Genomic DNA, 15,368 nt, shown 5'->3' with positions numbered 1-15,368 from the left:
GGCAGCGAGAGAGTCGATGCCCGGTGGTTAAGCGCGCGGGCGGTAGCATCCGCTATACCTTATTTCCCTCTCTCCCCGCGTGTGCTGGGGCCCAGATGATGGTGCGCCGGATTCGGAAACGCCGGCACTCACATCTATGTAAAATTTGGAATGTAAGATCTGGAATTCGCCCCTGTTCAAAACTGCGGCAAACTCCCCTTGAGTCGGTGATAATGACTCGGGACGCCTGACCCGCGCCTGCAAGTGCGATAGCAACTTCCTCGACGAATGTAATGTTGGGGGCACAGAAGGTGAGGCCCTGAACTGGGTTGTTTTGGTGGACGACGCCAGCCATGTACCAACCCCCATGGTGTGGACCGACCGTGATTCCGCAATGTCTGCAAGACTGCAGAGGTTTCAACCGAGTCAAACGCTTTCTCGTAATCTGTAAAGGCTATAAAAAGGGGTTGGTTATACTCTGTGCATTTCTCTATCACCTGATCGATTGCTTTATCTGCCTGAGAGGAAAGTGCGCACATTTCGTTTAATATTCCTTGGTAAATGAGAAGATGACTCTCGTGTGCAGTAGTGTTCTATTTTGCAGAGGTATATCGCTTACAGCAGGTCTATGAATATGTACTCGGTGGCCGCAGCAGTTCCCCAGTCGTTTGTGCATCCGCCTCGCATGCGCGGTAGCGACTCTTGTTTTCCGTGGATAAGATTCTTTTCGGTGGCATAAAAATAATTCAGTGATGCTTACGACGCATGTTCAAAGTCTAGGTTTACAGTTTTTACCCCAAGCTTATTCTTTAAATTCAAGATCCACGTTAACTTTCGGCGTTTCAATTTCGAAAGAATCTTGTCATTTCTTATGTCATAGTTCATGGTCTTAGGACAAGAAAAATTTGTTATTTTTGGTGTTGAAAGTTACGAAGATAGTTTTGCAATTCTACGCTTGACACTTTGTGACCTATTCACTGTCTCCTTTCCGCATGCGTATACCGTAAATTATAATTAGTTAAAAGGTTTTTGAGGAAGCCTGTGCATGTTACGGGGACGCCACCGGCAGTTAACACAGTAAATACCATTCGGAAAAACTTGATTGGTGTCAACTACGTCAGTCTTTAAACCTGAGCAACTCAGAACGGAGTGCCGTCCACAGTTCATTTCTACCGTCAAAAACTTGCACTATCAGTGCTGTCCACCACAATGGTGGGCTATGAACTCGAAATGCAGCAGTGCTCGCGCGCATATCAAAGAGATCCTGCTTCTATCTGTGGCACCTGCACCACCTACGGAAGGAACAAAAAAGTAATATTTCTTCACCCGGCGTTTGCTTACTTTTGCCATAGTTTATTTTATGGCTCATCCGCCACTGAAAAAATATTGATCTCAAATTCAAAGTACAATAAAGCATCGAATTTCAAACATAAAATAAACTCCGCAATATTCCCGCAGGCCAGGAGTGGCGCCAGCAAGCAGCACACGGTCCGGCAGCTTGACGCCAGTCGCCCACTGCAGGCGGTCAGTCTGAGTACTGCTCTCTGCAATGGGCTCTGCCTGGGTGCTGCGAGAGAAGAGGTCTGCGTCCCAGTCGCTGGAGCCGCGGTCCCAGCGCGGAGCAGACCTCGGTGTCCCGTCAGCAATCCTGGGTTGGAATCGGTGTCCGCGTGAGATCAGATGAGTTCTCTGAAGAGCGGCTTCTAGTAAGCCCGCAGACCGATGGTTGTGCAAACAGACCTTGATTATAAACGACCTATAGCCAGAAGAAATGCCCCCACCCCCCTCAAAAAAAAAAAAATTAAGGGGGCACTCTGTTGACCTAAAGAGCGGTGAGGCGGAAGCCTTAAGCGCGGTGTTGCTACTCGTGTCACTGATGTGTGGTTAAGATGTTAAGCTTCGCCTGAACACGACAGCGTCTTGCAAAACTGCCAAGGAGTCCATGAACGCCATCGCCCGTTCGGTTCTACGCCTTGCTGGTGGGTAAAGTGGTTTTTGAGGAAAGGAAATGTATCTGTCTGATATCTCGGTGTACGCCTTAACCTTGCAGTAACGGGAAGGGAGGAAGATGGGAGTGAGCGAAGACACCGTATTCACTAGACGCGCCTTTGCGCATTCCAAACCGTCGAGCTTGCATGGCGGAGTGGTTAGTATGCTCGTCTCGCACTTCGGAGACCGGGGTTCGATTCCCGAGCTCGACGAATTTCCTACTCGGTTTTATTTATTTATCTGGCCTGACTAGAAAGGTTAATTAGGTTAGTTGGGTAATTAAGCAATTAACGAAACTCAGTCCCACTTACTTGGAATATCACTATACGATCCCTTTAATGGTTGCATGGTTACTAGCCAAAGTACAATTGGCCCCGTTTGAAATTCGCGCACTGTGACGTCACGACCGTTTCGACCAATTTAAAAGCGCGACATTTTTGTCGACAACTCCTGCTTACAACGATGAGGCATTAAAGGCTCCCGCCCTACAACCAGACATATCCCGCCCTTCCTTTGCAGGGCAGAGAAATGCAATAGCAGTGAGCCTCCCGCCCATCAATCTGGAAAATACGCCGCCAAGCGCACAGGCAACACATCTCGATAGCGCGACAAAAATTTTCGATCGAGGAGAAACGCAAAGAGCGCTCGCGTTTCATGCCATGTCAGTGCACTGAAAAGATCCTCATGCGGTCTAAATTGTTACGAAGCCCTTCACTGGGGCACCTATCCTTTTTCCTTTCACTCCTTCGTTTAGTCCTTCCCTTAGTAGCGGTGTGCTTACGGTGCCCAGCGAGGATTGAGGGTGGGTTGCTTTCCTCCAAACCAATTTTCATGGCATAATGGCACATTATGACTGCCCAGGAAGTGAAAAAGCAGAGGCCATAAATGTGACCTGGTAAGCTCGGGGTGGCAATGACATAACTCACCCACCATTCCTACAAACTAGACTATTATTGTTACTACTACTAATTCGATTAATCTGAGGTGAATCAAAATAGGACATCAGCACGGATCAACCGGAGTTCGAACTAAGGCACCGCGGTCGGAAAAAGGGGCCCATGAGCTTCGTTGCGAACGTAACCCCTCTGGAGACGTGCCGGCGCGGCCTATATTTGCGCGCTTGTGCGTCTCTAAGCAGTGAGGATAGGGCGATTGACCAGTAGGAGCCCCCTACGCATACCCGGGGATCGTCATCCGTTAGATTGTACCCGCCAGTAGTAACCGGCCCCTTTCAGAGACTCACGCCTAGGAGAAGGAACGGTACGAGCTAAGAAAAGAGAGTAAAGGCATGCCATGATGGATGCCACTACTTTCCGTGCTGAGTTCACTATACAGCTGGCGATAAGCGGCTTACGTTGACGGAAAGCAGTCAATACACTGCACCCCGTAGCGTGATAACCTTGTGCCAGAGTGTAAGAATATTCTTACACCATGACTTGCGCAAGTGCAGTCATATGGCCGGCAGTCGTATCTGATGGTGTGCAACAGTTATGTTTTATTAGTAAACAACACGCTTACTCTCACTTTGCCGGCAGGTGGAGGTCGTCTACGAAGCCTGCTGTAATAAAGATTGAGAGCTGTAATGCACTCAAATTACCGTGAGATTCCTGCGATTGAAATACACGACTATGACGGGACCGCAGTGTTAGAGTGATTTTGACTGCCGTAGTGTTGAGTCCAACTGGAATATGCTTTCGTCTAAAATTGGTGAACAAAAAAACAAATACAGCCATTTTCGCACCCTCCTCTGTAGTCATAACGCTCTGTGGTAAAGCATCTGTCTCAAGCGCTTGTATAATAAAAAAAGCGTCTCTACAAATGAGCGGAAGGTTCCTTTAGCATAACCCGGTGGAGTAAATACAAACTCGCAGCCCATGAGTATATAACCACACTTAAACAAGCAAAGGATAACTTTCTTCATAATACCTTGCCATCCATGCTTAAAACTGACATCAATAAATTCTGACGTCTCATTAACCCCAAAGAGGATGACATAACTTTCATTGACAGCTCTTCCAATGTTATTTCCAAATAACGAATATGCGTACCACGATATCACTTTACATTACCGCCCCTCTCGTCTCACTTCGCCCCCTCCGCACAGATTCTTTTCCCAGCACCGCCAACGCTTCTGGCGCCACCTTCAGGCCCGCACGTTTCTTACCCCAGCAAGTCTTGCCCCCCCGAGCTTAGTCGCCGGCCTGCCGCTTACGTGACAGCCCAAGAGCCGACTATGTTCATATCCTGCGCTCCTGCCCAGCACACTTGCCCCCTGCCTCTTGGCACCTAAACAGTCCGCAGCAGGGGGAGGCTGCTTTGTCCTGCTCCGAGCCGAAACTCCAGCTTCGGCTGGTGACCTGGGCAGAGGATGTCGCGACTATGCACGGCCTGGACGTGACAACCGCGGCAGCCTGATGGCCACCCACAATGCTGCTGCACAGTTTTCGTTTGTTTAGGTCTTCTAATAAAAAGTTTTTCACCACCACAGCTACTGAGGGGCATCAACTTCCTGCATCAACCGCTACAATTACTGACAACCAACGCTTCAAGCCAACATTGGAAAACACTGCATAAGTAGGAGCATCTATTTCTCTATTTTTTTTTTGTAAGAGCATTTTGTTTGTTTGTTCACCACTGTACGGCTGCGCTGTACGTAGTGTATTATATTCGATTGACCAGCACACCAATAACCCAATAGTTAATATTGTATAACTAGGAGCCATCATTTCTGTATTACTGATCAGTTTGCTGCACTGTAAATTTTTCTTCAAGTTTATGTAAAAACTGCCCTCTATAATTCTTTTGCCCGTGCGGGTACACGAAATAAATAAATAAATAAACACGAAATTCTAAAGATGCGAGTTCGCATTAGCGAGATTGTACAGAAGTAGTTCTAGTACGCAGAAGCGCTGGTATCAGTATTGTAGCACTTAGTACCGTTGATACTACATCGATAGCGTCGTAAATTTCTCAACACTCGATTCAGTTTCCTCCGAAGTACCCAACTCAGTCGTTTGCAGTAAGCTAGAATGAGGCATGCTAATACATGGGAATCCTTCAGGCCCCCTAATACAGAGCCGTTGACGACCAAACGAGCGTTCCTGTTTTAGGCAGGTATTGGGCTACGGGCTCAACAAGTTTAGCTACCACTATTCGACTTTCGTTCCAAAGTTACAAAGAAGCAGCACTAGATCAGCCGGGAATAATAAAAAAATTGGCTGTTGTTTGACCAATGGCCATCCCGAGTAGAATTGCGGAAGCAACGGCGCGGCAATCGCAGCGGCGGCGGCATCTCAGGTGGCACTTCAACTGTCTTAACGTGCGTAGAGGCGAAAGCGTTTTCCGCACCACTTTGTCTCTGTGGCACTTGTGACGTCACCACTGGATGACGTCACACAATTCGTATTAATTACTGAGTAATTACAAATTACTGATTAATGTCTAATTACTGATTAATGACTTAATACAAATTAACCGCTAATTAATGACGCTTAAGCTTCGCATTTAGGAGCGTAACGCGACAGCTTGTTGTAGCGCTCCCAGGGAGTCCACGGAACGCCACCACCCGTTTGACGCGATGCCTTGCCCTTCGAACGCCGCCGCGGTGGCTCAGTGGCTATGGTGCTCGGCTGCTGGCCCAAAAGACGCGGGTTCGATCCCGGCCCCGGCGGCTAGAATTTCTTTGGAGGAGAAATTCTAGAGGCCCGTGTTCTGTGCGATGATGTCAGTGCACGTTAAAGAACCCCAGGTGGTCGAAATTTCCGGAGCCCTCTCATAGCCTTAGTCGCTTTGGGACGTTAAACCCCACAAAACCAAACCAACCTTGCCCTTCGAACGCAACGTTTTTGTGGAAGGGAAATGGCGCAGTAATTCTGTCACCTGGGTGGACACCTGGCGCACTGTACAGGAAGGAAGTCTGAATGAAAGAAGAGAGGCCGTAATGAAGAAAATGAAAATTGTATTTTGAGGAAAGGAAATTACGCAGTAACTGTCTCACACTCGCTCCTCGCGCATGCGCAGTTGGGGCTTTCCGGGGTTCCGCGAAATCTACGGGGCCCCGTAGCGTAATGTTGCTTCCGCAACAAAACCTGGGCCTGGGTAGGGGCCTGGGTAGGGGCCTTCATGTATAATTATCGTTAGCAATTATTTTCAGTACGGTGGCAGTCAAAATTTACTCATATCTTAGCCATTGCTTTAAGCACAAACACAGCTTGGTTGGTTGGTTGATTTACGGGGTTAAAAGTCCCAAAGCGACTCGTGCTATGAGAGACGCCGTAGTGAAGGGCTCCAGAAATTTCTACCACCTACGGTTCTTTATCGTGCGCTGACACCACACAGCACGTGGGCCTCTAGAATTTCGCCTCCATCAAAATTCGACCGCCGCGCCGGGATCGAACCCGGGTCTTTCAGGACAGCAGCCGAGCACGATAACCACTGAGCCACCGCGGTAGCTCAACTTGGAAGCAGCCGAGCACGATAACCACTGAGCCACCGCGGTAGCTCAACTTGGAAGAAGCATTGGCAAATCGGTCATCCCCTAGCGGTCCACGCTATCATCTTTGTACCAACAAGTCAAACTACCGGCCGCATTCGCCGGCTGCGCACGTAACAACTTTAGAAAGCGAGAGCTATGGCGCATGCGGCAACTATACGCGGCTTGGTGCCTGTAGCATTGAGTGCGTTCCGGACACTGGACTGAGAGAGCGCCCGTCCTGCCACCGAGCAGGTCAGTTAATGGTTGATCGCGAGAGATTGCTCACCCAGTGAACGCTGCGGCCTATTGCTGCAGTGCCGCTTGTCTGCCACTGCGTTGTCAGCGCTAACTCATGCAGTAGAACTGTTGGCTGGGCTAGTTGGTCTATTCTGGTACAAGTGAAGCAGCGCGAAAGAGCCCGAAGGCGAAACGAAGGGGGGTGTAGGAAGGAGCGCTCTTTCCTGTACCTCATTCGTTTCGCCTTCGGGCTTCTTTCGCGCTGCTTCACTTGTATCAGAATTGTAACGCATGCAGCCCACATTTCACCCTCACAGCCCACTTATCTCAAAGCGCGATAGAGGCGTCCACTGACCCAGGGAGCCAGTTATGCGTACTTCCTTTCCTTAGAATCATCGCAAGTCTAAAACGCTATCAACGCGAACGCTAATGAACACAATGAACGCCGAAGGCCTATTCAGTGCCGACTTACTGCCATAACGCATGCAGCGCACATCTGTCACTACCGGAACTAGCTTAAAGCCAGACTAAGGTGTCCACTGTCCCAGGGGACCAATTATGCGCATTTCCTTTGCTTTCGAGGCGCCCGCTCTTCGTCGTTTTCGTAGCCTAAAGCGCGACACTGCTGTCGCGCTTTAGGCTTTCCCAGGGGGATGCACTTTTCCTGTCCTTTGCTCTATGCGAAGGTCAAATGAAGGTAAAATCTCCAGACATGGTGAGCTTGGGTTTACCTAGGGCAGTGAAGCTTTCGCTTCCAAATCTCATCTCCATATTAACGCGCTAGCGTTAACGGCCCCGTGTCGCAGTAAAAATTCAGGGGGGCACTTTGTTGACCTAAAGTGCGGTGAGGCGGAAGCCTTAAGCACGGTGTTGCTGCTTGTGCCACCGATGCGTTGTTACGATGTCTTGCAACGCCGCCAGGGAGTCCATAGAACGCCATCGCCCGTTCAGTTCTATGCCTCGCTCGTCGGTATATTAGTTTTTGAGGACAGGAAATGTATCTGTCTCTAATATCTCGGTGGACACCTGAACCTCGCCGCAACGGGAAGGGATGAAGACGGGAGTGAACAAAGACACCGTATTCACTAGACGCGCCTTTGCTGACTCGAAACCATCGAGCTGGCATGGCGGAGTGGTTAGTATGCTCGTCTCGCACTCCGGATACCGGGGTTCGATTCCTGAACTCGGCCAATTTCTTACTTGGTTTTATTTATTTATCTGGCCTGACTAGAAAGGATAATTAGGCTAATTCGGTGATCAAGCAATTAACTAAACTCGGTCCCACTTACTTGGAGCATCACTATACAATCGCTTTAATTGGTTGCATGGTTACTAGCCAAAGTACAATTGGTCCCGTTGTAAATTCGCGCACTTTAACGTCACGCGTAAAGCGCGACATTTCTGTCAACAACTTCTGCTTACAACGATGAGGCATTAAAGGCTTCAGCCTTAAAACCAGTGTCGTCGTCGGCGTCGGCGGCGTTCGCCGTCACCGAATAATCCCAGAAGCATTAATAAACAAAATTCTTTCTGGATTAGTCTACAAGGTATTAAGTTATCTAGTGTATTGACTGCCAGGACGTGCAGGCTTTGGTCGGTACCGAAATGCGGCTACCGCGGTCGCCGGGTGTCTCTGCAAGTTTCTAAGCCTTTATGAGCCTCACAACCCGCATATCTCTTAATCTGGGGTTCAGAAAGAAACAACAAATGGCATGGTGGTCACCACGTATCAACACGATATTCAGCGACAGCTGTATAAGTTGTGGTTGAGAATATGAGCGCGACCTCTTTTATCTGTGTAGTTCTATGGCGCTGTTTTCAGTGTCCCACACAAAGTCGTTTACGCACCAGCGTATACAGCTCTTTCGGTCGAAAAGCCGTCGGCGTCGTAGTTGCAGTTGCCGGCACCACACGTCGGAAAAAACTGTATCATGCCAACCGCTTCCCGAAGAATTAGATGGTGTAATACAATTCAGCCTTTTGAGCAGCATAAACTTGCTGGTAAAGCTAGAGAGCTCCCGGCAGGAATTCCAACCGGCGACCTATAATCCGGGTAGCGGATGTCCACCGAGATGTGCGACAGTTACTGCGACTTCCTTTCCTCAAATCCAACTGTCGTGTCCTTCATTCCGGCACCTCTTTCTCTGTCTCTCTCTCTTCTATCACTCCCACCTACCTTGCTTTCCTTACGGCGGGGTTCGGGTGTCTACGGAGATGTGAGAGAATTACTGCGCCATTTCCGCTCCTCAAAAATGCGTTGCGTTCAGAGCTGTTCCCAACGGGCAAAGCGTCGCGCTGAAGACGCGGTGGCATTCCGTGGACTCCCGGGCAGCGCTACAACACGCTGTCACGTTCCATTCCCTAAGGCGAAGCTTAAGCGTCTTCCAATTTTTTTCATCAGATAAGTGCACTAGGTGAGCGCAGTACTTCCTCAGCACGGCTGGCCTAAAAGCGGACCGTCGCGAAAGGGCACGCTATTGAAAATTAGCGTAGTTAGAGGAGCGCGACGGGGAACGACGCGGGTACTGCGCAGTAGTTGCCTCGATCACTGTCGAGTATCGTGCTCTTTTAGAGCGCAGCTCTTTGGCCCCCGTTCCTGCGTTTCGCGGCGTCGCCGCTGCCCCTTGTAACCGGCAGCGGACACCTTAGTCGCCCTTTAAGCTGCGAAACCAATGAAGTGGGAGCTTGGAAAGCATAGGGAAGGCGCATACCTGCCCTCTTGGAACATTCGACACCCCAGTTGTGCTTTAAGCTACGTGGCGGCAGTGACATGTGAGTTGCGTGCATTGGCATTGACAATGTTGTGCCACAAACGCGGCGCTGAAGCCATATGCCGTTTGCCTTGACGTTTTACACACATAATTTTAAGGAAGTGCGCATAACTGCCTTCCAGGGTCAGCGGATGCCTCAATCTCGCTTATAGGTGAAAGAGCCCGGACAGCAGCTTACGCCAATGGGGTTGCGGACTGAGAGCTGCAACCGCCCCTACAACCTCCTAAAGTATTTCATTCAAATATTTTCACCACCGCCATCTAGCGATCAACCACTAACTGCCACCTGCCAGGGTTGATCGCTGCCTATCCAGTGTCCAGAACGCGCTCGTCGTTACAGACGCCGAGCCGCTAAAAAGTCTGCAGTTGTAAGTCCATACATGTCTTGCTGGAATTGCTTGCCTCAATCTATCGCAAAGCTGAAACAGCTGATGAGCTGCGCTCAAATTTCGCATTAGGGAGTAACGTAATCGTCGGCAATTTGTCCTATGTGAAGCCGTAGAGCCAATTCAGCTCACAGCGTTCGGATCGTACCCACCTCTTATCGGAATCAGCTATGGGGCCAACAGCGTCGAGCTGCCAGTGGTGTGACGTAGTCGCGGGAGTGGCCGACTGCAGCAGTTCCGACGGCGTCCAGGACTGCAGACCACAGAGCAATGGCCATGACCCTGCTGCCGAAATGCCCCTCCGCAGGTGGACTGTGCGCCAGGAGCAGCGATGGCGGTGCACGTCGCAGCGACCGGGAACTCGATGGCTGGCTCATAGCGCCATAGGTGCATGGCGTCCGGCAGAAGGGGCATTGGTGTCGAGCTGCATGGGAGGTGGCGTAGCTGCGGGTTGGGGTGACCGATGCAGTTCGGACAATCGCCATGGCTGCAGAGAGGAGTGCAGATCTGGCCGTGGTGCGCAGCTCTCTGAGGTGGCGGAAACTGGATAAAAGGCCGCGGCGTTGAGGAGGATGATGGGCGGAGCTGCATCAAACGCGACAGCTCGTTCATGGAGTCACACGAGGAGCTGGTTGGTTGGTTGGTTGGCCTCAAATAAAATGGCACATACCCACTACGCGGGAGTGGCCAAGACACAGGCGGTGAACTGATGGAAAGGGGAGCATAGAGGAAAGGGAGTAAGTAGTAATAGGGAATAGGCTGACAGATTGGACGACGCGACGACAGCGGACCAGTTAGCTGGGAGATCATAAAATAAAATAAACAAAATTGGTAAACTGGTTTTCGAGGAAAGGAAATGGCGCAGTATCTGTCACACATATCTCGGCGGACACCTGAACCGCGCCGTAAGGGAACGGAGGAAGGTGGTAGTGAAAGAAGGAAGAGAGATAGAGGTGCCGTAGTAGAGGGCTCCAGAAATTTCGACCACCTGGGGATATTTAACGTGCACTGACATCGCACAGCACCGTAGTAGAGGGCTCCAAGAATTTCGACCACCTGTGGATATTTAACGTGCACTGACATCGCACAGCACACGGAATCGCGGCTTCGTCCGCTTATTTGTTTTTTCAGCCAGCGTCCGCTTCGGTGGACGCGGTTGTTGCTGCGACGCGCGTCTTCTCTCTTCTTTCCTCTTATCTTTTAACTCTCCTCTGTCTGCACGTGGCAGCGGTGGTGGCTCGGCTGGAGCCAGTAGGCAGGCCCGTGCAATTTTCTTTTCATCCTTCTCTCAGTCGCAACAACAACAACAGCACACGGGGAGGTGGAGATTGATTGATTGATTGATTACAAACATCTTTATTTCTTCAATATACTCAGAACATGTGGGTGGGCCGCCTAGTCCGGTAGTCCACTGGCTGCTGCTGCTGCGGTGGCCCTCCCCACCAGCCAGTGCTGACGGTCAGGATCATCGCTGAGCAGAATAGCCTCCCACTGCTCCTCCGAGGGGTTGGGAATGGGGTCAACTAAGGGATTATACTACTGGCATGCCCCCACCATATGGTAGAGGTTAGCTACCTCTCCACAATGTGGACACTGCGGAGAGTATAGTGTAGGGTACCACAGGTGTAATTTAGCTGGTGTTGGGTATGTGTTGGTTTGTAGTCTCCTAAGGGTGTTCTCTTCTAACTTATTGAGGGATTTGTGTGGTGTTGGGTACTCCTTTCTGCCTGTTCTGTATGGCGCGAGATTGTCAGCATACACTGCTAAACCTATTAGGTCGCGGCCCCCTTCATGGTCATCAGGGGGAGACGCCCGGTATAGAAGGGCTCGGGCATGCCTGTGGGCGGCTTCGTTTCCTCCTGGTATATAGTTCCAGGTGACCGGGGAACCAGATGACTGAGACTTGGTTGGGTGGATGCTTGGTCAGCAATGACAACCCTGACTTGTGAATTAATCCGTTATTGAAGTTGCGACAGGCGTTCTGGGAATCAGTGAGCACAATGGCGTTGGGGTTAGATGCTACAGCTAATGCAATAGCTGCCTCCTCTGCGTGAGTGGGGTTAGATGTTTTCACCGAGGCGCAGTTCACCATCGACCCTGAAGGCGTCGAGACCACAATAGTCATGACTCCATTCTTTGGTCCTGCTGCGTCCACGTAAAGGGTGTTAATTTGCTTGTCCCATTTCTTCTGGAGGGCTTCACCTCTTGCTTTCCTCCTCTCGATGTTATATGCGGGATGCATATTCCGCGGAATGGGGTGCACGTTGATGCGTCTTCTCACATCGCGTGGGACCTCTTCCCTTTGGTCCTCCTTCCTTTCGTCCTCTTCCCTTAGGAGTGGAACGCACTCCTAAAGGTGAAGCTTAAGCGTCATTAATGAGCAGTTATTTAGTATTTAGTTATTAATCAGTAATTATCCACTAATTAGTAATTTGTCATTACTTAGTAATTAGTACTTAATTTGATACGAGAAGTGTGCTTTTGAAGAAGGCGTGGAAGTGCGCACTGATTCTCGCCGCTGAACCCGAATGCTTCTTCTTTTTGTATGGTGAAGAAGAAGAAGAAGAATGCGGCGGCCGCGTTTCGATGGAGGCGAAACGCAAGGGGCGCCCGTGAGCTGTTGTTGTTGCGACTGAGAGAAGAATGAAAAGGAAAGTGCACGGGCCTGCCTACTGGCTCGTACCGAGCCACCACCGCTGCCACGTGCAGATAGGGGAGAGTTAACAGAAAAAAAGAAAAGAAAGACGCGCGTCGCAGCAACAACCGCGTAGGCCGAAGCGGACGCTGGCTGAAAAAAAAAACAGATAAGCGGCAGTAGCCGCACTTGCTCCACCTCCCCGTTTCTTGCATAAGTCTTGTGTGCATAAGTCGTGCATAAGACTTATGCAAGAGACTGAAAGGATAAATTCCAGAGACCGCTGAACAAGAACGCTACTACCGCGTCATCAAACGCGGCATCAACAACGAAACTTTGAAGATTTAGAAGGCAGGAGCAGGCCGAGGCAGAAGAGGCAGCCTGCACAGCGACGACGAGGAGCGTCGTCATCACTCTGCCACTCTCGTTCCGCCTCTCGCGGCCGTTCGAGCTCGAGACGCCGGGCAACAGGCTCCAACCAGAATGCCAGTCACGTGGAGGCGGGTAAAGAACAAGGGAAGGAGAACCTCATCAAGCCCACCGGGGCGCTGAAGAAGACGTCCTCGGGTCAGCTTTCAGATTTGAAGGTGAGCTTTGCAGAGTGGCCTCCCCTCCCCTCGTCCTCCCGTCAGAATAACACGGAGTTGGCAGCACTCAAAAAAGAGATAGAAGGTCTCAAAAAACAAGTGAGTGCTTTAACAATCCAAAACCAAGAGTTTAAGCGAGCAACTACTAACGCAATAACGCCGGTAACTCAGCCGACTCCTGAAAACCAAAAACAGCAGGTAGTACCTAGCTCCCAGCCTACTTTAGGCGAGGTCTACCAACAAATCATCCAAGAACTGAGGTCCTTCAAGGAGGAGTTTCAAGCTTTTCCAATTTACGTGAACGCCCAATTCCAAGAAATTCGAGAGCAGATTGCAAACAACCGACGATACATGGAAACGGCAATTTCTGCACTTCGGAAAGAACATGCGTATAAAAGACATCAGTCAAAATTCGCTCGTACAATGCACGTGGACCAGCCATCCGATACGGATTCAACATGCCAGCCAAACCTAGAGTAAAGATCTGGCAGTGGAACTGCCGGGGATACAGGCGAAAGCAGGCTGCTCTTAATCTCCTTCTATCTCAGGAATCTGACCCACCACCAGCTATCCTAATTCAAGAACCCCACCTAATGCCTATTAAACTCCGAGACTATGTGACTTATCAGCACGACCAGTTAACTGCCACGTTAGTGCACAAATTATACACTGCCATATTGCATGATTCTTTCGAGCTGGACATTGCGCACTGCTATATAACTATTCTTCCTCTCCAAACAGGAGCGGCAAGCACGCACGTGTTGAATGTCTACAGCCCTCCAAAAGACAGGCACGCAATATTGGGTTCCCTCATAAAGAAATTTCTGACCTTAGCAGGCCATGCCCCCTGCGTGATTGGGGGCGACTTCAACGCACCACATCCTTCATGGGGCTACCCGGCGGTGACACCAAAAGGCAGAAAACTGGAAGTAGTGACGCAAGAAGGGTTATCGATTCTCACCGATGCCACTTACCCTACGAGGCTGGGAAACAGTGTCAGTAGAGATACATGTCTTGACCTGACGTTCACCACGACCATACAAAACGCCATTTGGAAGAATACCGAACAGCACCTGGGAAGCGATCACTTCATACTCTCTCTGGAGATAAGCACAAACGCGTGCAAGCGCAAAATAGGTATCGCAAGAGTTACGAACTGGGACAGGTGGAGAAAGGCCCAGGCATCTACTGCGAACTCTATTACCGATCTAGAGGAATGGGTTAAGGATGAGGTGCACACTTTGAAAGCCTTTACGAAAGAGGTCTGCACGACAGAAGATTGCCCAGCCGTCGATCCGCACTTTCTACATTTATGGGAAGCGAGGCACTCATTCACAAAGAGATGGCGCAGACAACGGCTTAACCGCAAACTCAGGAAAAAAAATAAAGCAGATAAAGAAAAAGGCAGAATCCTATGCCATATCCATAACCAGACAGAACTGGAATTCGCTCTGCGATGGTATTCAGGGGAAGCTAGGTGTGTCAAAGACTTGGAAGCTCCTACGTGTGCTAATCGACCCCAGCAGCAGCAAGTCGACCACTAAAGACAGGCTCACGAAGATCGTACACACCACCCCGGGTACGGACACAGAGTTGATGGAAAAGCTCAAGACCAGGTATCTGTGCACGGACCAAGTCGTGGAACAGCCGGAGTATTCTGGGCTGCCGAATCCCGAGCTGGACATCCCACTCACGAAAGAAGAAATCAAAGCAGAAATCGCGGCCATGAGAAAAAATGCAGCTCCAGGTACAGATCAAGGTGGGGTGAGACTTTGGTCAAAAAATTGAGTTTTGAGATTGTTCAATCATCTGATAGAGAATTTCTTTATCTGTCAGAAAATATATTACACTTGGGTATTCGCTGTTTCAAAAATATTTTTTGTCCTTTTTCTTCGACACGTTGACAGAAAAAGTGTGTATATCGAACACTGATCTCCACTGTCATCTTGAGGCAATCTCTTCGTTTCCGATACGTGCAGAAAGTCAATGCTCTGAAGGTTTCGGTTTTGAATTTATTCTTGTGAGTAGTTCGTTTCTAAGCCACTAGGGCTCCTTCTGCTGCTCTTCTGTTTATGGCTGCGCGCTAAGCTTCGACGCTGTCCCTTTGTGCTGTCGATGTACTAACAATTAATCTGGGTGAGGTGTCCTGAAACCTTCTTTGCCAGTCTCAAAACAATTGATACAGCTGTCGATGATGCAATTGCATGCTATAATGATGGAAATGTAGCAGTAGTAAGGGTGCTGAAACATTTAGGAGCCACCCCTGGGCCTCTGTCTGTGTCAACGCTAGCATCTATAGGCAGACGGAGG

The 15,368-nt window shown here is 49.9% G+C and overlaps 1 pseudogene; it reads right to left on the bottom strand.

The window, feature by feature from the left end:
• Window positions 1-10,004: 10,004 nt before the first annotated feature.
• Window positions 10,005-10,448, bottom strand: LOC149338993 (uncharacterized; annotated as a pseudogene).
• Window positions 10,449-15,368: the final 4,920 nt, after the last annotated feature.

The sequence above is a fragment of the Amblyomma mixtum genome, chromosome 6, assembly GCF_055824585.1.
Source record: "Amblyomma mixtum isolate Tamu chromosome 6, ASM5582458v1, whole genome shotgun sequence".
NCBI classification, from domain to species: Eukaryota; Metazoa; Arthropoda; class Arachnida; order Ixodida; family Ixodidae; genus Amblyomma; species Amblyomma mixtum.
The sequence above is the reverse complement of the archived record's forward strand: the minus strand, read 5'-3'. Positions and strand labels throughout refer to the sequence as shown.